Below are 24,915 nucleotides of genomic sequence, written 5' to 3'. Positions count from 1 at the left end.
CTAGGACATAGAATGCATGTGGAATTCCTTTGGTTTTTCTGAATGAACACCAAGGCTTCCCCTCTTTCTCCCCAAAAAGGTACATTTTGATCTTTTTCAAATGTAATATTCATTTATATAGTTGACTTCTGACTGTAAGACCCTTCCCTGTGGATGCCAAAGCAAATCTGAGAAAGAATTTTGAGGGGAAATATTGAGCTTCTAGTTTGGGAGTTAAAATACTGAGGTGTGGGGTTCTCACCTTTCTTCCTATAGCTCTTTTTTTCTTTTCTTTTTTTTATTCTTAGATGATTTTTATTTTTTAAATTAATTAATTCATTTTAATTGGAGGATAATTACTTTACAATGTTGTGATGGTTTTTGTGATTTTTTAAAATGGCACATCCTGTTTTCAAAGTTTGGAGCCTGTGGTCTCCCCAATTCCCCCTCCCCACCCCGCCCATTCAAGCAGCTAGAAAACCTAAATAACATATATGAAAAGAATCCATTTGGAGGCGTTGGGAAGACCAGCAAGACTGAGAAAAGTTGCAAAGCCAAGATATAGTGTGAGATTCAGAGGTTTGCACCTGCTTTTCACATGGGGGTCAATCAATACTTTATGTAAGGGATGACTCACAGGTGGGGGAAGTAAGTGGAGCTTTCGACATACTTAGAAAACTGGAGAGACAAAAAAATGAGTTTAGGTCCACTGAGGAGAAGGGGCCCTGCGGAACCCCTGAGGCATTTAGTAGAGTGAGCAAAACTCAGTACAGTTCTCACAGGGATTAATGGCTCCAGGGTCAGATTAACTCAATCCCTGGGTGAATTAAAGGGCTTCCCTGGTGGCTCAGATGGTAAAGAGTCTGCCTGCAGTGTGGGAGACCCAGGTTCAACCCCTGGATTGGGAAGATTCCCTAGAGAAGGAAATGGCAACCCACTCCAGTAATCTTATCTGGAAAATCCCTTGGACAGAGGAGCCTGGTCAGCTACAGTCCATGGGGTCGCAAAGAGTCAGCCACAACTGAGTGACTTCTCTTTCTTTCTCGGTGAATTGAAGAGATCTGGAAAAGCTAGGGGCTCCAGTTTAGCTGCTTTAAAAAAAAAAAAAGGAAAAAACAATCCTCTCTGGAGATGAGTGGTTACATCTTCCAGGGACTCATATTTTGCCTAATTTTTAACATGTGACGTTTGGCATTCAACCAGTTTACAAGAAGGTGATTGAAAAGCACAAGTCCAATTCAACAGTTCAAATGAGCTGGAGAGAGCTGGGCTGCCAGGTGTTGTCCAAGTAACCCATTTGTTGTTGGTGGTGATGGTGTTCAATCACTCAGTCATTTCCGACTCTTTGCGACCCCAAGGACTGCAGCACACCAGGCTTCCCTGTTCTTCAGTATCTCCCAGAGTGTGCTCAAACTCATGTCCATTGAGTCAGTGATGCCATCCAACCATCTCATCCTCTGCTGCCCCCTTCTCCTGCCCTCAATCTTTCCCAGCATCAGGGTCTTTTCAAATGAGTTGGCTGTTCACACCAGATGGCCAAAGTTTTGGGGCTTCAACTTCAGCATCAGTCCTTCCAATGAATATTCAGGGTTGATTTCTTTTAGGATTGACTGGTTTGATCTTCCTGCAATCCAAGGGACTCTCAAGAGTCTTCTCCAGCACAACAGTTTGAAAGCATCAATTCTTCAGCACTCAGTCTTCTTTATGGTCCAACTCTTATATCCATACATGACTACTGGAAAAACCATAGCTTTGACTATATGACCTTTGTCAGCAAAGTTATGTCTCTACTTTTTAATATGCTGTCTAGGTTTGTCATAGCTTTTCTTCCAAGGAGCAAGAGTCTTTTTGTTTCATGGCTCCAGTCACCGTCCACAGTGATTTTGGAGCTCAAGAAAATAAAGTCCATCACTGTTTCCATTTTCCCCCCAAATGCAGATGACACAACCCTAATGGCAGAAAGTGAAGAAGAACTAAAGACCTCTTGATGAAGGTGAAAGAGGAGAGTGAAAAAACTGGTTTAAAACTCAACATTCAAAAAACTAATATCATGGCATCCGGCCCCATCACTTCATGCCAAGGAGCCAATTAAGATGAGTTAAAGTGAAAGTAACAGTTAAGGCTTAATCAGTTATGTGGTGAGACAAAGCAGACAAGAAGCAGAAAGCACTGACCTTCTGTTCTAGGTTCTCCAGGATCAGTGTGCTGGTGAAGAGTTAGCTGGAAGAGCAGAGATCTGGGGGTCATCTCATGACTATGGGAACCCTAAACAAAAGGTTGGTGCCTTCTATGGACCCAAGGTCTGGAGGAGGGAAAGGTAAGGGACAGAAGTAGGAAAGTATGATTATTGAGCCGGAGTGGAGAGAAGCCTTTAAGATTTCCCCCGCCCCCTGAGGTATGGATGACTATGCTTATCAGGAGTCATTGTCAGACCTCTTTACAAGGAAGGTGCCTGGGCAACAAGTACAATATGAAGACGGCAACCTTGACCCCAAAACTTTTGCTCAACCTTGTTTTATTTGACATCTGTCCACTCTGGAGTGGGTAGCTAGGATTGCTTCATTTGCATGCTATGTAGATGTAGCTTCTTTCCATCTTCTCAGAGCTTCAGTTTCCTTCCAGATTTTGTGTAAACCACACAAAGAATAACCAAACTACCAAAGCCTGACTAGAGATGCGTGACCTCCACCCCCTGAATAGTGAATTTAATAAAGAATTTTTGAATGTGACCAGTCATTGGCTGCTTCTCAAACCAGGGCCTTAACATAAGGAAGAGCCCATTAGTCATTAAAAGTGCCCAAAAGTCATTAAAAAGGAAAAGAACCCTCAATGTCATGTGTTCGGTACCGGCGACCAGCAGTCCGCCGGTTCTCTCCTCAAGTGCCGGGACACAGAGAAAAAAAAAAAAAAAAAAAGGAAAGAAGAAATCATGGCCAAATCTAATGCCACAAATATTTTCCCCTTTGCTTCCTTCTAAGATTTTTATAGTTTTGATTAAGTTTAGGTATTTGATCCATTTTGAATTAATTTTTGGATATGCTATAAGTTAACAGTCCAACTTAACTCTTTTGCATGTGGATATTCAGTTTTCCCAGTGCCATTTGTTGAAAAGACTGTCCTTTCCCCATTCAATGGCCTTGGCACCCTTATCTAAAATCGGTTGACCGTATATGTGAGAGTTTATTTCTAGTTTTCCACTCTCTATTTCTTTGATCTCTATGTCTATTCTTATGTCAGTACCCCCACTGCTTTACTTACAGTAGCTTTGTGGTACATTTTAAAATCAGGACTTGTGAATCTTACAGCTCTTTTTCAAGATAGTTTTGGGGATTTGGAGTTCCTTGAGATTCCATATGAATTCCCATTTTCTATGCCTGCACAAATTTTTGACAGGGATTGCATGGAATATACAGATCATTTTGGATACTATTGCCACCTTAACAATTTAAAATTTTCCATCCGTGAACATGGGATGTATTTCCATTTGTTTAGGTCTTCTTTAATTTTCTTCAACAGTGTTTTCTAGCTCCCAGTTTTCTTCCCCTTGGTTAGATTTATTCCTAAATATTTCATTCTTTTTGATACTGTTGTAAGTGGAATTGATTTTTAAATTTCCTTTTTGGATGGTAAATTGCTATTTATGTAGAAATACACAACCAATGTACATGTTGATCTTATATCCTTCAATTTTGCTGAATTCATTTTATTACCTCTAACTTTTTAAAGTGGATTTTAAAGGTTTTTCTAAATATAAAATTATGTCACTTGTAAATGGAGATAATTTTACTTCTTTTTCAATTTGGATGGTTTTTATATCATTTTCTTACCTGCCTGTTCTGGCTAGAACTTGCAGTACTATGTTGAGTAGAATTGGTAAATTGTAACTGTCTTATTCCTGATCTTACAGGAAAAGCTTTCAGTCACTCATCATTAAGTATGATTTTAGCTGTGAGTTTTCCATATGTGGCCTTTATCATGTTAAGGATGTCCTCTTGTATTCCCTGTTTATTGAGTGTTTTTATCATGAAAGGGTGTTGGATTTTGTCAAAAGTTTTTCTGTATCAATGGGGGTAATAATGTGTCTTTTTCCTTCATTTAAAAAAATGTGGCGTATTGCACTGATTGATTTTTATAGGCCACACCATTCTTCCACTCTGAAAGTGAATCTCTCTTGGTCATATTGTGTAATCATTTTAATATGCCTGCTCTTGTTATTTGGTCCCTAAGTTGTGCCTAACTCTTTGCAACCCCATGGACTGTAGCCCACCAGACTCCTCTGTTCTTGGGATTTCCCAAGCAAGAATACTGGAGTGGGTTGCCATTTCCTTCTCCAGGGGATCTTTGCCACCCAAGGATACAACCTGTGTCCCTTGCATTGTAGGTGAATTTGTTAGGGGAAGCACACTGATTGAAACCGCCCACCCTGGCCAGGCACCATAGTAACCATTTGCATGAGTTGTTTTATGACAGGAGATCCTGACAAAGAATACGAAACTAATAAGCCACCACCAACTGGAAGAGTTCGGGAAAGGTCAAAAGGAGACACCGCGTGTCTGTCCACTTCCCAGAATCCCTCTCGCTAGCATCCATCTTGGCTGAGCGATGCGTGCGCCACCAGGAAAGATTCTAAATTAGAATGATTGGCCAAAGACAATCCAGAAACTAATCCCATCACCATAAAACCCAAGACTTCGAGCCACACGGCAGAGCAGTTCTCCTGGTTTCCCTTACCTTCCTGCTCTTCACCCGGGTGCCCTTTCCCAATAAAATCTCCTGTTTTATCAGCACATGTGTCTCCTCCGACAATTCATTTCTGAGTGTTAGACAAGAGCCCAGTGTAAGGCATAGTTCCGGCGAGGCAGAAAAGGAAAGACGGCCTCAACAGAAGTAGGTTACCTTTATTCAGGCAAGGAGGGGCGACAGTCGGCCTAATGACCAGGCTGAGCGCCAAAAGGGATCAGGGAGGCTTCATACTTATAGGGAGGTTTGTGGAAGCGATAAGGGAAACGTCAATCAGGCAGGATATTTTGAGTATTCTTTTGTTGAGATGACACTTGTAGTTGGGCAGGGGGTGATAAGTCTTTTGGGCGGGTGTAGGGGGCGGTAGGTTTTTGGACAGGGGGTGATAAGTTCCAGATAGATGCAGCTGGCCTGGAGCATCAGGATGGAACTAAAGTTATGCTTTGTTTTCTCCGAAGTTAGATGATTCAGCAAGGGGCCTTTGAGACTGTTGTTCTCTTTTCTAGGCCCCAAAGACTCCTTCATTCCAGACCCTGAAATCATAAGAAAAAGGGGAAAAGGGCGCCGTATCTCTCTGGCTACTTCCTGCTGGATGGGGGCGACGGTTTTGGGTCTGGAATGGAGGATCGTCCTAGGGCCCACAGTCTCCTTTTTCTGAGCTTGAGGTGAGGCTCTCGAGAAGAAGAATGGTCTTGACCTGATCTCGAGAGATGGCCCGAATCCGTTCTTGGAGAAACCTTTGAAAGAGATTAAAGAGACAGGGTCCAAATAAGAGGAATAGAATGATAAGTACCAATGGTCCCAGGAAAGGGGGCAACCAAGGGAGTGTCTGTTGGAACAGGTTTTGGGGAATGTAAAGGTTTTGTAGCTCTTTTTTGCGGCGTTCAATTCTGTCTCTAAATTCTTTGACTCGGCCCTGGACTATGCCCGTTTCATTAACAAAATAGCAGCAGTCTTCTCCTAGGAAAAGGCAGGTCCCTCCCTTTTCTGCGGTGAGAAGGTCCAGGGCTCGCCTATTTTGTAGGGCCACAGAAGCTAATGAGTTAATTTGTTTTTGGATTGAAACGAAGGACTCTACTACCTGCTCCATGTCTTCATTAAGTTCTTGGGACAGCTCGTAATAGAAATGGGCAGAGGTCGAGATGCCTCCAATCCCGGTGCCTAGGGCTGCTGCTATGCCAGTCTCAATCAGGAGGGGGGCTATGACAGCTCGTCTTTTTCTGTGGGAAAGTTCCCCTTGGGGGTAAACTATTTGCTCTATCTCTTCCTCTTTGAGGAATGTTAGGCCTGGGGTCAGGAAGACCAAGATGCAGGGTCCAGGGGGGTCTAAGGGGAGGCATGCATATGCATAGGTCCCACAGAGAATGAAGATTCCTGGATTGGTGCAATTATTTGTGCTGTTCCAGAGAACCCAAGTGGAACAGAAGGAGGGAGCTGAGTTTGTAAGACCAGTGTAGTTGGGGCTAGAGTAGTTAATACAGGTTAGGTTTGAAGAGGCTGAGGGTAGGACATTGTCAGAGACTGGCCCAATGAGTTATGTAGTTTTCTGTTGGGGAGGGGAGGTATAGTTGGCCTGTGACAGCCAGGTTGAGGGTAAGGGAATTGCTATGTGTGGTGAGGGAGACAGTGACATGCATATTCAATGCTGGGATGTGTGTTGTGTGTACTGGAAGAATTGGAAGGAAGAGTTGAGAAGGCGGGTAAGGTGTTGGTTGCCAGAGGGAGGTTTTAGGAGAGGCCCTAATTGGGAAAGGAGGTCTAGGCGTTTGTAAGGCTCAGGGGTTGCCTGTAACCGGGAAATTATGTTCTTTATAACTTGTTCTTGTTTCTTTTCCCGATTTTGATCTAGTACCCCACCTCCGTCTGAGTACCCCCAGTGGGTAATGGGATAAAAACATATGTTTCTTCCATTTGGCTTATGGCAGGTACTCACGAAACTCCCTCTCTTTTGTACTTTGACAGTGAGTAGGGATTTGGACTTCCCGCCCCCAAGGTTCATGGTGCATGGTTTTGGAGCTGTATTATAACATGAGGAATGTACGTAGGAATAAATGTCTGAGCAGGGGCAGGGAGTAGCCAGAAGGCTGGGGAGTGCAGCAAGGGTAAGGAGCAGAGGAGTCATGGGCTGTTAGTTAGGTAGTGCAGAGGAAATAGCGCCCTAGGAGCAGAATACAGCCAGCAACATAGGCGATGCCCACGGAAAGACGAAGGATAGGCGGCCAGTCCTGCGGGGAGACAGTTACTAGGCCTATAGCAAGGATTAAGATTAGGAGTGCAGTTATGGTTAGAGAGACAGGGAGAGGCCAGTCAGGGCGAGGGGCAGAAGGCCCCAAGTTGGTGGTTGTTTGAATCTGAGGAGGAACAGTGCTCATTAGGATGTAGAATGATGTAGAGAACGAGAGTAAAGAAATCAGTTTCGTCTGGAGTCAGGTTGTAGAAGGTTCCCTGGAGCCACAGTTGAGACACCAGTGTAGTCAGGTCTTTGAAGGAGGTTTCTGTTGGGGCGCTGATCCAGAGGTCTTGTAGTAGTTGGGTCAGGAACAGTTGTAGGTTGAAGAGAGTCCAGGTCATTCAGTGTCCTCTCCGATGGTTGACAGGGGTTGTCGCCGGGTGAATTTTAAGGAGGTGGGTCCTGTGAGGGAGACCTGATAGGTGTCATTTAAGGAGGGCAGCGCAGGATTAGAGGTGACCCGTTTTAGACGGGAGAGGTGTACCCAGGAGGTGACCTTTTCGAGTTTAGCTGCAGTTGGGGTAAGGAGGATGACTTTGAATGGTCCCTGCCACTTTGGCGTTAGGTCATCCTGGGGATTATCAGACAGATAGACCATGTCCCCAATTTGTAAAGGGGGCAGGGAGGCTTGGGGGTCAGGGGCAGGCAGATTGTGGTTGACGTATCTCCAGAGGGCATTGCGGAGTTGCGCCAGCAGAGGGGAGTGTAGGAAGCTTGGTATGGGAGGAGGTTCAGGGGGGAGTCCAGGAGGGAGCACGGGCCTTCCACACATCACCTCAAAGGGGCTCAGCCCCAGGGGCTTTCTGGGCAAAGCCCGTATTCTGAGGAGAACAATCGGCAAAAGTTTAGTCTAATCCAGATGTACCTCGAGGGTTAATTTGGTAAGGGTCTCTTTGATTATTCTATTCATCCTTTCTACCTTTCCTGAGGACTGGGGACGGTATGGAATGTGAAATTTCCAGGGTATCTGTAAGAATTGGACAAGTTGTTGGGTGACCTTGGATGTAAATTCTGGGCCATTATCAGACTGTAGGGATGAAGGCAGCCCAAACCTGGGGATAATTTCTGTGAGGAGGATTTGGGCCACTGTGTGGGCTCTTTTGTTTGTAGTGGGAAATGCTTCTACCCATCCCGAAAATGTGTCTACAAGGACTAGTAGGTATCTGACTCTCCGGACCCGGGGCATATGAGTAAAGTCTATCTGCCAATCTTGTGCTGGGAGGCTGCCTCGCATTTGACGGGTTGGAAAGGATGTCGGTTTAAGGTTGGAATTGGGGTTAGTACGTTGACATGTTTGACAGGCACGGGTAAGGTTATCTAAATATTGTTGGTCAGCAGTGGACATGGGGAAGTGGTTACGGAGGAACTGCTGGAGTGTCTTGGATGAGGGATGAAAAAGTGAGTGTAGATAAGAGAGGATTTCTCTGGTGGTGGGAGGGTTGGGTGGAGTCAAAGATAAGATGACAGGGGACTGGAGGGAAGGATGGGACAGGGCTATCTCCTTTGCCTTCCGGTCTGCAGCATTGTTGTAGGCTGATATGAGACTTCCCTTTTGATGTCCCCTACAGTGGAGGACAGCGGCTTTGTTTGGTAAGAGTGCTGCCTCTAGAAGTTTGTGAATCAGGTCTGAATTAATAATAGGGGATCCCTTTTGGGTTAGGAAACTTCTTTCTCTCCATATTAGGATGTTTGAGTGAAGTAAGTTATAGGCATATTGGAGTCTGTGTGGATGTTAACCCTTAGATTTTTAGCCAGAGTTAAAGCTCTGGGGAGAGCTATCAGTTCTGCCTGTTGGGAGGTGGTGTGAGGTGGCAGCGGTGAAGCTTCAATTGTCTGGGTTTTATGATTGTGACGAAGGTCCCCCTGGATGATGGCATATCCTGCCACAAACGGTGGGAATTTCTGAGACCTGCCATCAATGAACCAGTGTGGGGTGTCTGGGTCTAGGATGGGCTGATCTGTTACATGTTGGAAGGGGTTTCGGGTAAGATCTACTGTTAGGCTGCAGCTATGTAAGAGGGAGTCTGTTGTAGAGGACATGGGTAATAAGCTGGCGGGGTTAAGGGGAGAGCAGGGGGAGAATGAGAGCTGAGGGTCAAGGAGAAAGGCATGTAGGACCTGTACCCTGGAAGGGGGAAGGGAGAGGAAAGCCCGATGTGACAGCAAGTCTCGGAAGGTGTGTGGAGAACAGACTGTTAAAGGGGCATGTCTAGAGAGTTTATTTGCTTCGGGTACGAGGGCTGCGATAGCAGCCATGGCCTGTATGCAGGGAGGCCACCCCTTGGTCACCATGTCCAGCTGTTTTGATAGATAGGCTATGGGAGCCCAGGTGTCTCCAGCCCGCTGACATAGAAGCCCCAGGGCCTGTCCTTGGTTGGAATGTGCAAAGAGAAAGAATGTTCTGGTGTGATCTGGCAGGTGGAGAGTTGGCACTCAGAGGAGGCTCTGGGTGAGTTGGCGAAGAGGATTGGCCAGCGAGGAATGATTAAAGAGGGGCTCATCCAGACATCCTTTAGTTGCCTCATAGAGCGGCTTTGCAATGAGGGAGAAGTTGGGGATCCAGATACGGAAAAAATTTAGGAGGCCGAGGATAGACAGGAGTTCCCTTTTTGTTTTTGGAAGTGGACAGTTAATTAAGGCCTGGATTTTATCTGGGGGAATAGTTCTTTGTTGATGGGATATGGAAAGTTCCAGGTAGGTGACTTTTGTCTGGACTATTTGGGCCTTAGATTGGGATACCCGATAACCCCAGGATCCCAGGGCCCCAAGGAGTTTGGCAGTATGTTGGAGGCAGAGTTTTCGGGTTGAGCTACAAAGGAGGAGGTCATCTACGTATTGGAGGAGATGACTCGGGGCTAGGTTGAGAGTCTGTAAGTCCTTTTGTAAAGCCTGTCCAAAAAAGTGGGGACTGTCTCTAAACCCCTGGGGGAGAACTGTCCATGTTAGCTGTTGGGAAACGTGAGTCTCGGGGTCTTGCCAGGTGAAGGCAAAAAGAGGTTGGGAGAGGGGGTGGAGGGGGATGGTGAAAAAAGCGTCTTTGAGATCTAATACTGTGAAGTGGGTTGCAGTCGGGGGTATGGTAGACAGAAGGGTGTAAGGGTTAGGGACTACTGGGAATGCCGGCATAATAGCCTCATTGATTTTTCTCAGGTCCTGGACCAGTCTCCAAGAGTTTGGTCCCTTTCTTACTGCCAGAATAGGGGTGTTGTGTGGTGAATGGGTAGGAATTAGGATAGAGGCTTGAAGAAGACGGTCTATGATAGGCTTAAGTCCCTTGTGGGCCTCTGGGGTGAGAGAATACTGTTGTTGGGTGATTATAGTCGAGGGGTCTTTTAGGGTAATGTGGACTGGGGGATGATGTTTGGCTATTGATGGGTGATCAGTGTCCCAGACTTGGGGGTCTAAGGCAGGTAGATCTAAGGGAAGGTCAGGGGTGAGGGATAGGGACTGTCCAGGTGCCATTTGCATGCAGAATATAGAGACTGTATCGAGGGGGGGTATGGTAATAAAGACCCCCAATTTGGACAACAAATCTCTCCCTAGAAGTGCCATTGGGCACTGAGGCATTATAAGGAATGGGTGTATAAGGGTTGATTTTCCAAATTGACAGAGTAATGGAGGGCTGATTTTTGGCCTTAGGGGAACTCCAGAGACTCCCTTGATTGTGATTTTTGAGTCTTGAGTTGGGCCAGAGTAGGAAGTTAAGAGAGAGAAAGTGGCTCCAGTGTCTATTATAAAGAGGTCTTTTTTCCGGCCACTACCCCGTCTACCCTAAGTTCCGAGCTCGTGTTCAGGACACGGGCCGGGGGGCTGGAACCCGGGCCCCATCATTGGAACAATTCTTGTAGAGTTGGGTTGGGGTTCCGGGGAGAAGTGGGGATCTCCTCAGATGTGCCAGGGCGTCCCTGTGGACATTCCACTCTCCAGGTCTGGGAGGTGGGGACCTCCCCAGGGGTGCCAGGGCATCCCTGGGGACAGTCCATCTTCCAGTGTCCCCATTGGCCACAGGTTGGGCATGCTTTTGTGGGGGGCCGCGGGTTTGGGCATGCCTTTGCCCAGTGTCCTGACTGGTTGCATCGGAAGCAGGGTCCGGGGGGAGTCTTAAGACCCGTTCTGGGATGACTTGGGCCAGGCTGATCTCTTTCTTTAATTGCTGCTGCCAAAAGAGCATATTTAGCTTTTCTCTCACGTTCTTTTTCTCTCTTAGCCTCCTCTTCTCTATTATTGAACACCTTGAAGGCTACTTCTAGAAGGTCTCTCTGGGGGGTCTCAGGGCCCTTTTCTAGTTGTCGAAGCTTGCGTCTGATGTCAGGGGCAGATTGGCTGATGAACTGAACATGAAGGTACAGTAACCCAGCAGGGGTAGTGATATCTAGGTTGGTATACTTTTGGGCTGCCTCTGTGAGGCGTGCCAAGAATAAGGCTGGATTTTCGTCTGCCCCTTGGGTGACTTCCCTGACTCTATCATAATTGACATGGATATGAGTATTTTTCTGCATTCCTTCTAGAATGCAGGTGATCATATGATTGAGTCTCCTGATACCTGGGTCACCAGGCTGGTAAGTCCAGTGGTGATCTAACTGAGGCACCACCTCATCAGCAACTGGGCTGTCCCGGTCTTGGTTATGTAAATGATCAGCATGGGCTTTTGCCACTTGCCAGATATGGTCTTTTTCATCTGGGGTGAGAGTGGCATTTAGGATATAATATACCTCACTCCATGTGAGGTTATAGGCCTGGGAGAGTCTCAGGAATTCTTTTTTGTATCTGGTAGGATTTTCAGAAAATGATCCTAACTTTTCTTCTATCTGGCTCATATCTGACAATGAAAATGGCACATGGACTCGGGTGGGGCCCTCTGGTCCTGTGACCTCTCTCAGGGGAAACATGTGCTGGGTACATGACCGTGTGGCAGTGGGGGAAGGAAGGGGGCAGGGGGAGTCAGGGAGATGGGGTAGCGGGGCTGAGGGGGAGTCAGGAGAGGTTTCGGTGCCAGTAGGTGAGTTGGATGAAGGGGAAGGAGAGGGGCAGCGGGGTGGCAGGTAGGGAGGGGGCTCGTCTGCGGGGTCGAACTCGGGGTGCAGAAGGTTGCGGTCTGCGGTTAGTTGAGGAAGAAGAGCCCTTTTGTTTGGGAGGCAAGGTGCATAGAAGGACTTCGTGGGTGGAGCAGGCCTGGCATAGGGAGGGCCTGCTCCGAAGGGCCCAAAAGGCTTGGGCATAGGGGATCTCTGATCACTTGCCATTCCGTTTAAGGAAGTCAGTGAGATTTTGGAGAATGTTAAAGTCAAATGTGCCGACCTCAGGCCAGCGGTCTTGATTGTCTAATTGATATTGAGGCCAAATCTGTGTACAGATTTGCTTTAAGCGGGTAGCTTTGAGTTCAGTGAGTGAGAGTGGTTTGAGATTTTTGAGAACACAGGCCAGAGGGGAATCTTTTGAGACAGAGTGGCCAGACCCCATAATTGAAAGGCAAGCAGAGGCTCCTATTGGGAACTCGAGTCGTCACCCGCAGTCGCAATAGGAGTTATGAGAAGAGAGCTCTGTGTCGAGGTGGAGCGTCCCCCACCGTCGCCCACAGAGTGGCCCTGGGCCGGGGGTCCCTGGGACCCGGAGAGGACTGAATTCTAGAGCGCCTCTAGAACTCCATCCGGATCGGATCTTACCTTAATCTAGGGGCCGGCTGGAGTGGAGTGTTGCATGTGGAGTGGTCGAATGGCAAGAGGTCCCTATTCTGGAGGTCGTCAGAGAGAGAGAGAAAAGGGGGTAAAGCCGAGGCCTGGGGGTACGCAAATCATCAATAAAGCCTTAGCACAAGACTTGCACCGCTCACGAAGGCACTAGGCGTCCCCAGGGGAACTTAAGAGCCCTGGCAGAGAAGTGAGCTCGGAGGATGTTTGCGCTCCCAGACTCCGGGGAAAAGGGGAAAACAGTGAGAGGGAGGGAGAGTGAGAGAGAGTGAGACGAGTGCCTCGCCCCCTCCCGGGTTTCGGCACCAAAAATGTAAGGTACAGTGCCGGCGAGGCAGAAAAGGAAAGACGACCTCAGCAGAAGTAGGTTACCTTTATTCAGGCAAGGAGGGGCGACAGTCGGCCTAATGACCAGGCTGAGCGCCAAAAGGGATCAGGGAGGCTTCATACTTATAGGGAGGTTTGTGGAAGCGATAAGGGAAACGTCAATCAGGCGGGATATTTTGAGTATTCTTTTGTTGAGATGACACTTGTAGTTGGGCAGGGGGTGATAAGTCTTTTGGGCGGGTGTAGGGGGTGGTAGGTTTTTGGACAGGGGGTGATAAGTTCCAGATAGATGCAGCTGGCCTGGAGCATCAGGATGGAACTAAAGTTATGCTTTGTTTTCTCCGAAGTTAGATGATTCAGCAAGGGGCCTTTGAGACTGTTGTTCTCTTTTCTAGGCCCAAAAGACTCCTTCACCCAGTTTTGGGCCCTGGAAGGGGTCCCCCTTCCTGCAACAAATTCTTTACCACTGAGCCACCCAGGAAGCACCTTTCAATATGCTAAAATAAATAATTATTTTATTTTTGTTCATTTGGCTGCACCAGGCTTAGGTGTAGTATTCAGGATCTCCCATCATTTGCTGTGGCATGCGGGATCTTTAGTTGCCACAAGTGGGATCTTGTTCCCTAACTAGGAACCAAACCTGGACTCCCTCGGAATGAGTTTGAAAGTGTTCCCTCCTTTTCAATATTTTTTTGGGAAAAGTTTGGGAGAGATTGGTGTTAATTTTTCATTAAATGTTTGATAAAATTCACCACTGAAATCATCCAATCTGGGCTTTTCTTTGTTGGGAGATTTTTGATTAGTGATTAAATCTCCTTCCGTATTATAGGTCTATTCAGATTTTCTATTTCCTCTTGAGTCGGTTTTGGTAGATTGTGTATTTCTAAGCATTGGTCCATTTCATCTAGGTTATTAAGTTTGTTGGCCTAGAGCTATTCATGTGTGAGTGCTAAGATACCTCAGTCATGTCCAACTCTTTGTGACCCTCCCTATGGACTATAGCCCACCAGGTTCCCCTGTTCATGGGATCCTTAAGGCAAGAATACTGGAGCAGGTTGCCATGCCCTCCTCCAGGGGATCTTCCTGACCCAGGGGTCAAACCCATGTCTCCTACGTCTCCTGTGTTGGCAAAGGGGTTCGTTACCACTAGCACCACCTGGGAAGCCCAGAACTATCCATAGTATTGTCTTAAAATCCTTTTTATTTCTGCAAAATCAATAACGTGTGTGTGTGTATTTGTGTATTGCTCAGTTGTGTCCGACTCTTTGTGACCTCATGGACTGTAGCCCGTGAAGCTCCACTGTCCCTGGAATTTTCCAGGCAAGAATACTGGGATGTCCCCAGATTATTTCTAATTTTGGTAATTTGAGTCCCCTCCCCTCCTCTTCCCCTCCTCCCTCTCTCCTTTCAGTGAATCTAGCTAAATATTTGTCAATTTTGCTGGTATTTTAAAAGAATTACTTTTGGGTTTATTGATTTTCTCTGTTGTTTTTCTGTTCTCTATTTTATCTCTGCTCTAACCTGTATTATTTTCCTTTTTCTGTAGCTCTGTCTTTACTTTTCTAGTTCTTTAAGGTGTGCAATGAGGTTATTGATTTGAGTTTTTTTTTCAATGGGTGCATTTATAGCTATAAATTTTTTCTCTTAGGACTTGTTTTGCTGTATCCTGTAAGTTTGGTATGCTTTGTTTTCATTTTCATTATATTTCTTCTTTGACATATTGGTTGTTTAAGATTGTGTTGCTTCATTTCCACATATTTGTGAAATTTCCAGTTTTCTGTCTCTTATTGATTTCTAGTTTTATTCTATTGTGATTGAAAAAATACTCTATAATTTCAACCTTTTGAGATTTGTTAAGCTAAGTGCAATAAGTCAGACTGAGAAAGACAAATACTGTATATTATCACTTATACGTGGAGTCTTAAAATACAACAAGCTAGTGAATACAACAAAAAGAAGCAGACTTAGAGATATAGAGAACAAACTTCTGTTAAGCAGTGGTGGGGGGAGTGGAATATAGGTGTGGAGGAGTGGGAGGTACAAACTGTGGGTGTCAGATAGGTGTAAGGATGTATTGTACAATATAGGAAATATAACTGATATTTCATAATAACTGTAAATGGAGATTAACCTTTTATTTTGTGTGTGTGTGTGTGTAATAAAGTTTTATTAAAGTATAAAGGAGCTAGAGAAAGCTTCTGACATGGGCATCAGAAGAGGGGAGAAAGAATACCCCCCTCCTAGTCTTTAACTGTAAGTTATATAGTCACTCACAGTCTGTTAATGAAAAGAAAGGAATCTCTTAGAATTTAGAATGGCACCAGATAATTCATCCCTGGCCATAAAACGATTGACTTGAATCTTGTAGAAGGGCAGATTACCAACAAATAGTTTTGTTTACATAGATTAGGGGAACAATATCTGAGTAAGTAGGTTAGGCCATTTGGCCGAACTTAGAGTCTGGGGTAAATGCATAGCACATTAACAAAGCTTAAGACAAACATTTCCATAAGAAAAAGAAATGTATTCGTTAACTCAAGGTTTGAGAATAGTTAGCTTCAGGTGAAACCTGGTGTCAAGGCAACACAACATTTTAAGAGAAACCTCCTTTTAAATTTGTATAGAGAAGAAAAAAAATATCGCTGGTTTGTTTCCTCCTGCCGCTTAAGAGAGATAAAAATGTCTGGCACTTGCAGCCTCTTTCCTCTGTTTGGAAACCCCTGGCCTTCCTGCCTGTTACCCTCTCATTCCCCCCTTTTCTTTTAGGAGAATTATGTTGCCTAGGGAAAAGGGGCGTTGTTCTCATTCCATAACTGCTTCCGAGCTGACAAGGGGCGTTGTCCCTTAATTGGTGAGGCAACATATTCTCCTAATCCTCATAGTGAGGATGTCTGATCTGAAAGGTCGGGGCATGCCCCGGGAAAGTGCCGCAAGGCAAATCCCGGAGGCTGGCTAAACTTACGGGGACCGACCCCCTGCAGCCTAGTCCAATCAGGTACCGACCCGGAGCCCTAGGACACTGACGGCCCCTGTAGCTCGCGCTTTCTTCCTTATATGAAAAGACCTGGCTTGGACAACGGCCCTGGCTATAAAACCCCTCCCCACCCCTCATACCTCGCAGACTCCCTTTGTCTCCTCACTCACCCGCCTCCGGGAGTTCTGCCCGAGAGCGACCACTCAATAAGGGCCTTTACCACCGGTCATTAGAGGCAGCTTTTTTCCTCCCGCGGCGTTTTTTCTAACATGATCCAGGGGCCCCAAATAGTAGTCGGAAGAAGTTGCAGTGATAGCAGGAGTTTGAGCAACCATTTGTAACTTAAAAGCTTTCATGCGACTAGAAACAAATCCAGTTACACAGTCACAGATGCAGGGAGCAAACAGCAAAAAGAAAACAATCAGAGTTATTGTAATTAAGATAGTTTTCCACCATGGGGAACTAGTTAACGTCTCCCAAAGTGAGGCGATTGAGGCTTCAGGAGTATCCATGGCCCCAATCATCTTGGTCATGTGTTTAGTGAAGTGAGTAACATTAGTGCTCATCTCAGGTATATATGCACAGCATTGAGTATGAACGATGGCACAAGTTCCTCCTTGTGCAGCTGTCAGAATATCTAAAGCCAATCTGTTTTGTAAAACCACCTTTCTAATTTGTGCTTGTTCAGCATTAAGAGCTGAAATAGCTTTCTGAGAATCTTGTAATGCCTGTTGAGTAAAATTAGTCAAAGCGTCCTCTCGTAGCATAACATCTGTAGTTCCCAAAGAGGGGACAAACACTGCAGCCAAATAATCATACCAGTGAAATACAGACCTTGCCCACTGAGTTTTAAGGTGGGGTAAATTAGCAGGCTTTTCTGGAAGCTCTGAAAATATAAAGCTGTGAGTAAAGGCTAGACCCAGGGTGCATCTCCCTATCCAGTCAGGGGGAAGCCAAGCCCATAGGTAAGAGCCACATATCCAATAAGTCCCGTTTGGAACAAGCCAGTGTGACTGAGATATCCAGTCCCAATTAGTGCCTGGCCAGACAAAGGGAGATCCTGAACTGGTGTTGGAAAACATGGGAATGATTATATTACATATTTCCTGAGGCAAAAATCCCAATTGTTTCCAATCATTGTAATTAAGCTGTTGGCTAACTTTGGGGGATGGCTCTGTTTGTTCCCAGCATATAGGGGCAGTAGATATTAGACATCCTTTTTCAGGAGTTAGCCATATAACCTCATCCCATATTTGATAAACGTCAGGTAAAAAAACATCAGATCTAGACCTATTTGTCTTATGTGCAGCAAAATAGTCATTAAACTGAGACAGTGTATAATCAAAATTAAAAGTCACGTTAAGTCCATAGTTAAAGTACAAAGTATTGCACCAGTCCATTCTAGGGTTGTTAGATGTCATCAGATGAAGAAGAGGCATCACATGTGATTGTTGTCGAAGGTATTCCCAGACTTGGAGAAAGTCTTTTCCTTGAAGTGGAGATGTCCACCACGGGAAGCCTTCCACTGATGAAGAGGGGAGTGCTCCGCAGACCCAGCAGTTAGACCGATTGTGGAATGCAGCATAGGAGTGAGCCCAGGACAGGAAGGCATTGTCTTGAGGATCAAGTGGCAGACTCAGGATTTCGGAGTCAGCAGAAGTAGGCTCACATAGATTATCAGGCCCATCTTGTCCTGAAGGATCCCAGATGAGCCCCCAAGATGAAAGGTTGTTGTTGAAGGATAAGACGCCGGGATTCTTGCCCTCCGGAGGAGATGAATTCAATCCGGGGCTAGAGATGAGGCTGGATCGCTCAGAGCTTTTGTGTAATAAAGTTTTATTAAAGTATAAAGGAGATAGAGAAAGCTTCTGACATAGGCATCAGAAGGGGGCAGAAAGACTACCCTGAGATTAACCTTTTAAAATTGTATACATATTTTTAAATGATTAAGATTTGTTTCAGGCCTAATATATGGTCAATCTTGGATGATGTTTCATGTGTACTTGAGAAGAATGTGTATTCTGCTGGTGATAGGTGGAGTGTTCTGTATATGTGATAGGCCTAATTGGTTTATGTTGTTGTTCATCTTCTATTTTCCTCTTCTTTTAAAAAATTATTTATTTCTTTGGCTGTGCCAGATCTTGGGGCTTCCCCAGTGGCTCAGCGGTAAAGAATCCTGCAATGCACGAGAAAGGGATTTGGTCTCTGGGTCACTAAGATCCCCCTGGAGGAAGGCATGGCAACCCACTCCAGTATTCTTGCCTGGAGAATCCCGTGGACAGAGCAGCCTGTTGGGCTACAGTCCATAGGGTCATAAAGAGTTAGACATGACTGAAGCAACTTGGCAGACAGGCAGGCCAGGTCTTAGTTGTGGCGTATGGGATCTAGTTCCCTGACCAGGGATTAAACTCGGGCCCCCTGCATTGGGACCATGGAGTCATAGCCACTGGACTACTAGGAAAGTCCCAAGTCTTCTATTTTCTTATTGATCTTCCATCTGGTTATTGCATGGTACATTAAAAATCTCCAAATGTTATTATAGAACTTTTTACTCTTTCTTCAATTCCACTTTTGCTTCATATATTTTGGGTGTGCTCAGTTTGCTAGATGTGTTCAGTTCAGTTCAGTTGCTCAGTCGACTCTTTGCGATCTCATGGACTGCAGCACATCAGGTTTCCCTGTCCATCACCAACTCTTGGAGCTTGCTCAAACTCATGTCCATTGAGTTGGTGATGCCATCCAACCATCTCATCCTCTGTCATCCCCTTTTCCTCCTGCCTTCAATCTTTCCCAGCATCAGGGTCTTTTCCAGTGAGTCAGTTCTTGCATCAGGTGGCCAAAGTATTGGAGTTTCACCTTCAACATCAGTCCTTCCAATGAATATTCAGGACTCATTTCCTTTAGGATGGACTGGTTGGATCTCCTTGCAGTCCAAGGGACTCTCAAGAGTCTTCTCCAACACCACAGTTCAAAAGCATCATTTCTTCGGTGCTCAGCTTTCTTCATAGTCCAACTCTCACATCCATACACGACTACAGGAAAAACCATAGCCTTGACTAGACGGACCTTTGTTGGCAAAGTAATATCTCTGCTTTTTTAATATGCTCTCTAGGTTGGACATAGCTTTTCTTCCAAGGATCAAGCGTCTTTTAATTTCATGTCAGCAGTCACCATCTACAGTTATTTTTTTTTCAACTTATTCCACATTTTATTATTTAAAAAAAATTTTTTTAGTTGGAGGCTAATTACTTTACAATATTGTAGTGGTTTTTTCCATACATTGACACAAATCAGCCATGAATTTACATGTGTTCCCCATCCTGATCCCCGCTCCCACCTCCCTCCCCTACAGTGATTTTGGAGCCCAAGAAAATAAAGTCTGTCACTGTTTCCACTGTTTCCCCACCTATTTGCCATGAAGTGATGGGACTGGATGCCATGATCTTCATTTTTTGAATATTGAGTTTTAAGCCAGCTTTTTCACTCTCCTCTTTCACTTTCATCAAGAGGCTCTTTAGTTTTTCTTCGCTTTCTGCCATAAGGGTGGTGTCATCTGCATATCTGAGATTATTGATATTTCTCCCAGCAATCTTGATTCCACCTTGAGCTTCATCCAGCCTGGCATTTTGCCTGCATATAAGTTAAATAAGCAGGGTGACAATATACAGCTTTGATGTACTCCTTTCCCAATTTGGAACCAGTCTGTTGTTCCATGTCCAGTTCTAACTGTTGCCTCTTGACATGCATATAGATTTCTCAGGAGGCAGGTCAGGTGGTCTGGTATTCCCATCTCTTTCAGAATTTTCCAGTTTGTTGTGACCCACACAGTCAAAGGCGTTGGTGTAATCAAAAAAGTAGAAGTAGATGTTTTCTCTGGAACTCTCTTGCTTTTTCAATGATTCAGTGGATGTTTGCAATTTGACCTCTGGTTCCTCTGTCTTTTCTAAACCCAACTTGAACATCTGGAAGTTCACGGTTCATGTACTGTTGAAGCCTGGCTTGGAGAATTTTGAGCATTACTTTACTAGCGTGTGAGATGAGTGCAACTGTGCGGTAGTTTGAACATTCTTTGGCATTGCCTTTCTTTGAGATTGGAATGAAAACTGACCTTTTCCAGTCCTGTGGCCACTGCTGAGTTTTCCAGATTTGCTGGCATACCGAATGCAGCACTTTAACAGCATTGTCTTTCAGGATTTGAAATAGCTCAACTGGAATTCCATCACCTCCACTAGCTTTGTTCGTAGTGATGCTTCCTAAGGCCCACTTGACTTTGCATTCCAAGATGTCTGGTTCTGGGTGAGTAACCACACCATCGTGTTTATCTGGATCATGAAGATCTTTTTTTTTTTTTATTTTTTTTTTCCAGTGGGTTTTGTCATACATTGATATGAATCAGCCATGGATTTACATGTATTCCCAATCCCAATCCCCCCTCCCACCTCCCTCTCCACCCGATTCCTCTGGGTCTTCCCAGTGCACCAGGCCGGAGCACTTGTCTCATGCATCCCACCTGGGCTGGTGATCTGTTTCACCATAGATAGTATACATGCTGTTCTTTTGAAATATCCCACCCTCACATTCTCCCACAAAGTTCAAAAGTCTGTTCTGTATTTCTGTGTCTCTTTTTCTGTTTTGCTGAAGATCTTTTTTATATAGTTCTTCTGTGTATTTTTGCCACCTCTTCTTAATATCTTCTGTTTCTGTTAGGTCCATACCATTTCTGTCCTGTATTGTGTCCATCGTTGTATGAAATGTTTCCTTGGTATTGCTAATTTTCTTGGAGAGATCTCTAGTCTTTCCCATTTTATTGATTTCCTCTATTTCTTTGCATTGATCACTGAGGAAGGCTTTCTTGTCTCTCCTTGCTATTCTTTGGAACTCTAAATTCAAATGGGTATATCTTTCCTTTTCTCTTTTGCCTTTAGCTTCTCTTCTTTTCTCAGCTATTTGTAAGACTTCCTCAGGCAACCATTTTACCTTTTTGCATTTCTTTTTCTTGGGGATAGTCTTGATAACTGCCTCCTGTACAATGTCGCGAACCTCTGTCCATAGTTCTTCAGTCACTTTGTCTATCAGATCTAATCCCTTGAATCTATATGTCAGTTCTACTGTGTAATCATAAGGGATTTGATTCAGGTCATATTTGAATGGTCTAGTGGTTTTCCCTACTTTCTTCAATTTAAGTCTGAATTTTGCAATAAGGAGTTCATGATCTGAGCCACAGTTAGGTCTTTGTCTTGTTTTTGTTAGGTATGTACATGCTTATAATTGTCATATCTTCTTACCACATTGAACCTTCACCAATATGTAACGTTCTTTGTGCTTTGTAATTTTTTTTTAACTTTAAAGTCTATTTTGTCTGAAAATAATATAGCCTCTCCAGCTCTCCTTTGGTACTATTTAGATGAAACATTTTTTTCTCTTTTTACACTCAACCTGTCTGTGTCTTTGTAGCCAAAGTGACTTTCTTGTGGACAGATGAACTGTGTTTCTTTATTCAATACCCTAACCTCAACCTCTGCCTTTTAAGAAAGTTTAATCCATTTACTTTTTATTTTATTATTTATTTATTTGGCTGTGCCAGGTCTTAGTTGGTGGCATATGGGATTTTTTTTTTTTAGTTGTAGCATGTGAACTCTTACAGCGTGTGGTTCCCTAGTTTCCTGACTAAGAATGATTTAATTCTCTGACTAAGAATGGGACCTAGGCCGCCTGCGCTGGGAGTCTTAGCTACTAGACCAGGGAAGTCCCTAATCCATTTGCTTTTAAAACAATTATTGAAATTGAGCTGCAGGAGTTGCTTGTATATTTTTGAGATTAATCTTTTGTCTGTTTCTTCATTTGCTATTATTTTCTCCCATTCTGAAGGCTGTCTTTTCACCTTGCTTATAGTTTCCTTTGTTGTGCAAAAGCTTTTAAGTTTCATTAGGTCCCATTTGTTTATTTTTGCTTTTATTTCCAATATTCTGGGAGGTGGGTCATAGAGGATCCTGCTGTGATTTATGTCAGAGAGTGTTTTGCCTATGTTCTCCTCTAGCAGTTTTATAGTTTCTGGTCTTACATTTAGATGTTTAATCCATTTTGAGTTTATTTTTGTGTATGGTGTTAGAAAGTGTTCTAGTTTCATTCTTTTACAAGTGGTTGAAGAGTTTTCCCAGCACCACTTGTTAAAGAGGTTGTCTTTTTTCCATTGTACATTCTTGCCTCCTTTGTCAAAGATAAGGTGTCCGTAGGTATGTGGATTTATCTCTGGGCTTTCTATTTTGTTCCATTGATCTATATTTCTGTCTTTGTGCCAGTACCATACTGTCTTGATGACTGTGGCTTTGTAGTAGAGCCTGAAGTCAGGTTGATTCCTCCAGTTCCATTCTTCTTTCTCAAGATTGCTTAAATGACCCAATCAAAAAATGGGCCAAAGAACTAAACAGACATTTCTCCAAAGAAGACATACAGATGGCTAACAAACACATGAAAAGATGCTCAACATCACTCATTATCAGAGAAATGCAAATCAAAACCACAATGAGGTACCATTACACGCCAGTCAGGATGGCTGCTATCCAAAAGTCTACAAGGAATAAATGCTGGAAAGGGTGTGGAGAAAAGGGAAGCCTCTTACACTGTTGGTGGGAATGCAAACTAGTGCAGTCACTATGGAGAACAGTGTGGAGATTCCTTAAAAAACTGGAAATAGAACTGCCATATGACCCAGAAATCCCGCTCCTGGGCGTACACACGGAGGAAACTAGATCTGAAAGAGACACGTGTACCCCAATGTTCATCGCAGCACTGTTTATAATAACCAGGACATGGAAGCAACCTAGATGCCCATCAGCAGACGAATGGATAAGGAAGCTGTGGTACATATACACCATGGAATATTACTCAGCCATTAAAAAGAATTCATTTGAACCAGTTCTAATGAGATGGATGAAACTGGAGCCCATTATACAGAGTGAAGTAAGCCAGAAAGATAAAGACCAATACAGTATACTAATGCATATATATGGAATTTAAAAAGATGACAATGATAACCCCATATGCAAAACAGAAAAAGAGACACAGATGTACAGAACAGACTTTTAGACTCTGTGGGAGAAGGCGAGGGTGGGATGTTCAGAGAGAACAGCATTGAAACAAGTATACCATCAAGGGTGAAACAGATAACCAGCCCAGGTTGGATGCATGAGACAAGTGCTCAGGGCTGGTGCACTGGGAAGACCCAGAGGGATGGGATGGAGAGGGAGATGGGAGGGGGGATCAGGTTGGGGAACACATGTAAATCCATGGCTGATTCATGTCAATGTATGGCAAAAACCACTACAGTATTGTAAAGTAATTAGCCTCCAACTAATAAAAATAAATGGAAAAAAAAACACAATTATTGATATGTGAGAATTTCCTTGTACAATTTGGCTGTTTGTTTTCTGCATATGTTTTGTTCCTCATATTCTCCATTACTGCCTGGCTTTTTATATTATTGACTTTTTGAAGTGTACCATTTTTGATTGCCCTTCTTTTTCCTCTTTCTTTTGTTTTCAAAAATTATTCTCTTAGTGGTTGTCTTGGGGATTGCAATTAACACAGCAAGCTTAAAACAACTTAGTTTTAATAGTACTAACATTTTCAATAGTATAAAAACACTTTGCTCCTATATATTCCTGTCACTACCCCTCTTTTTTGTTGATATGGAAATATATATATATATTATTATTATTAAGTGAAAGCAATATACAAATAATTGTATATAAAAATATATATACACCTGAATATATTTTAAAGACTGGATGCTAATACATTCAAACATTAACAGTGGATAGATATCTCTGTTATTTTCACCATTTTTTTTCTTATACTAGATTTCCTTTTCTAAATTTTCTACAATGAACATTTCTTTTGTGAAGAATTATAGTAATATATCTTACTAAATTTAAAAAATTTATTTATTTATTTGTGGCTGTACTAGGTCTTCATTACAGTCGGTGGGGTTTCTCTAGTTGCAGGGAGCGGTAGCTACTCTCTAGTTGACTTACCTTGGCTTCTCTTTGAGGGACCTTCTCTTGTTGTCAAGCATGGGCTCTATGGCCTCTAGGATTCAGTAGTTGTGGCCATGGGCTTAGTTGCCCTTCAGGAACGTGGGATCTCTCTGGACCAGGGTTTGAAGCGGTGTTCCCTGCATTGGGAGTGCGGAGCCTTAACCACTGGACCACCAGGGAAGATTGATATACCTTATCAATTTTAAAATTATTTTATAATGTTATTAAAGTATAATAAATAAAAATAGTAATAAAAGAAAGGGCAATTTTACTGGCTGTCCCTGTCGCTCTTTCTAACCTTACCTCTCTACTCAATTCTCCATCACTCTCAATAAACAAGGGCTCAGTATCGCTACTATTCATTTTAGTATTTGCTAGTATTTCGCAGCCTCAGAGAAGCATACTAGGTAACGCGACCTAAAGATGAACGCTTACATTCTCTAGGTGATTCGCATGCACACCAAAATTTGAGATTCCTGGAAACAGGGAATTTGCTTTTGGCCGTGTCCCACCTAGCTTGTGAGATCTCAGTTCGCTAACCAGAGATTGAACCTGTGGCCTTTGCAATGGAAGTTCAGAGTCCTAATCATGGGATTGCCGGGGAATTTCCAAGAGGGAGTTTTTTTTTTTTTTTTTAATCTCCCTTTGTCATTTATTTTTCCCCCTTTTATTTCATCCATTCATTCCCAGCCTGGGGGCATTTATTTGATTTACTTGCATGCTCTCCTGGGGTACTGTCCTTCCAGCCTAGTGGTCCTGCCTCCCGACGCCGACCATTGGTTGACTCCCTCAACACACCCCTGATTGGTGGCCGCAGGCCGACCTCACTGTCCATCAAAGTTGGCGAGAAGGATGCAGCGGAGCAGATTGGCGGCGGCTTCAGTCGGTGCCTACGGACTCCGTGAGGCCGCAGTGGTCGCTGCTGCTTAAGGTGCTGGCAGA

The 24,915-nt window shown here is 44.1% G+C and overlaps 1 non-coding gene across 1 annotated transcript; it reads left to right on the top strand.

Annotated features, from left to right (window-relative positions):
* The first annotated feature begins 2,786 nt into the window (after positions 1–2,786).
* LOC133063015 (small nucleolar RNA SNORA57) lies at positions 2,787–2,873 on the top strand. The gene has a single exon (XR_009694326.1). It is a non-coding gene; the product is annotated as a small nucleolar RNA SNORA57 (small nucleolar RNA).
* The last annotated feature ends 22,042 nt before the right edge of the window (positions 2,874–24,915 follow it).

This window comes from Dama dama, chromosome 9 (assembly GCF_033118175.1).
Source record: "Dama dama isolate Ldn47 chromosome 9, ASM3311817v1, whole genome shotgun sequence".
NCBI lineage: Eukaryota > Metazoa > Chordata > Mammalia > Artiodactyla > Cervidae > Dama > Dama dama.
This window is presented reverse-complemented; position numbering and strand designations above follow the sequence as displayed.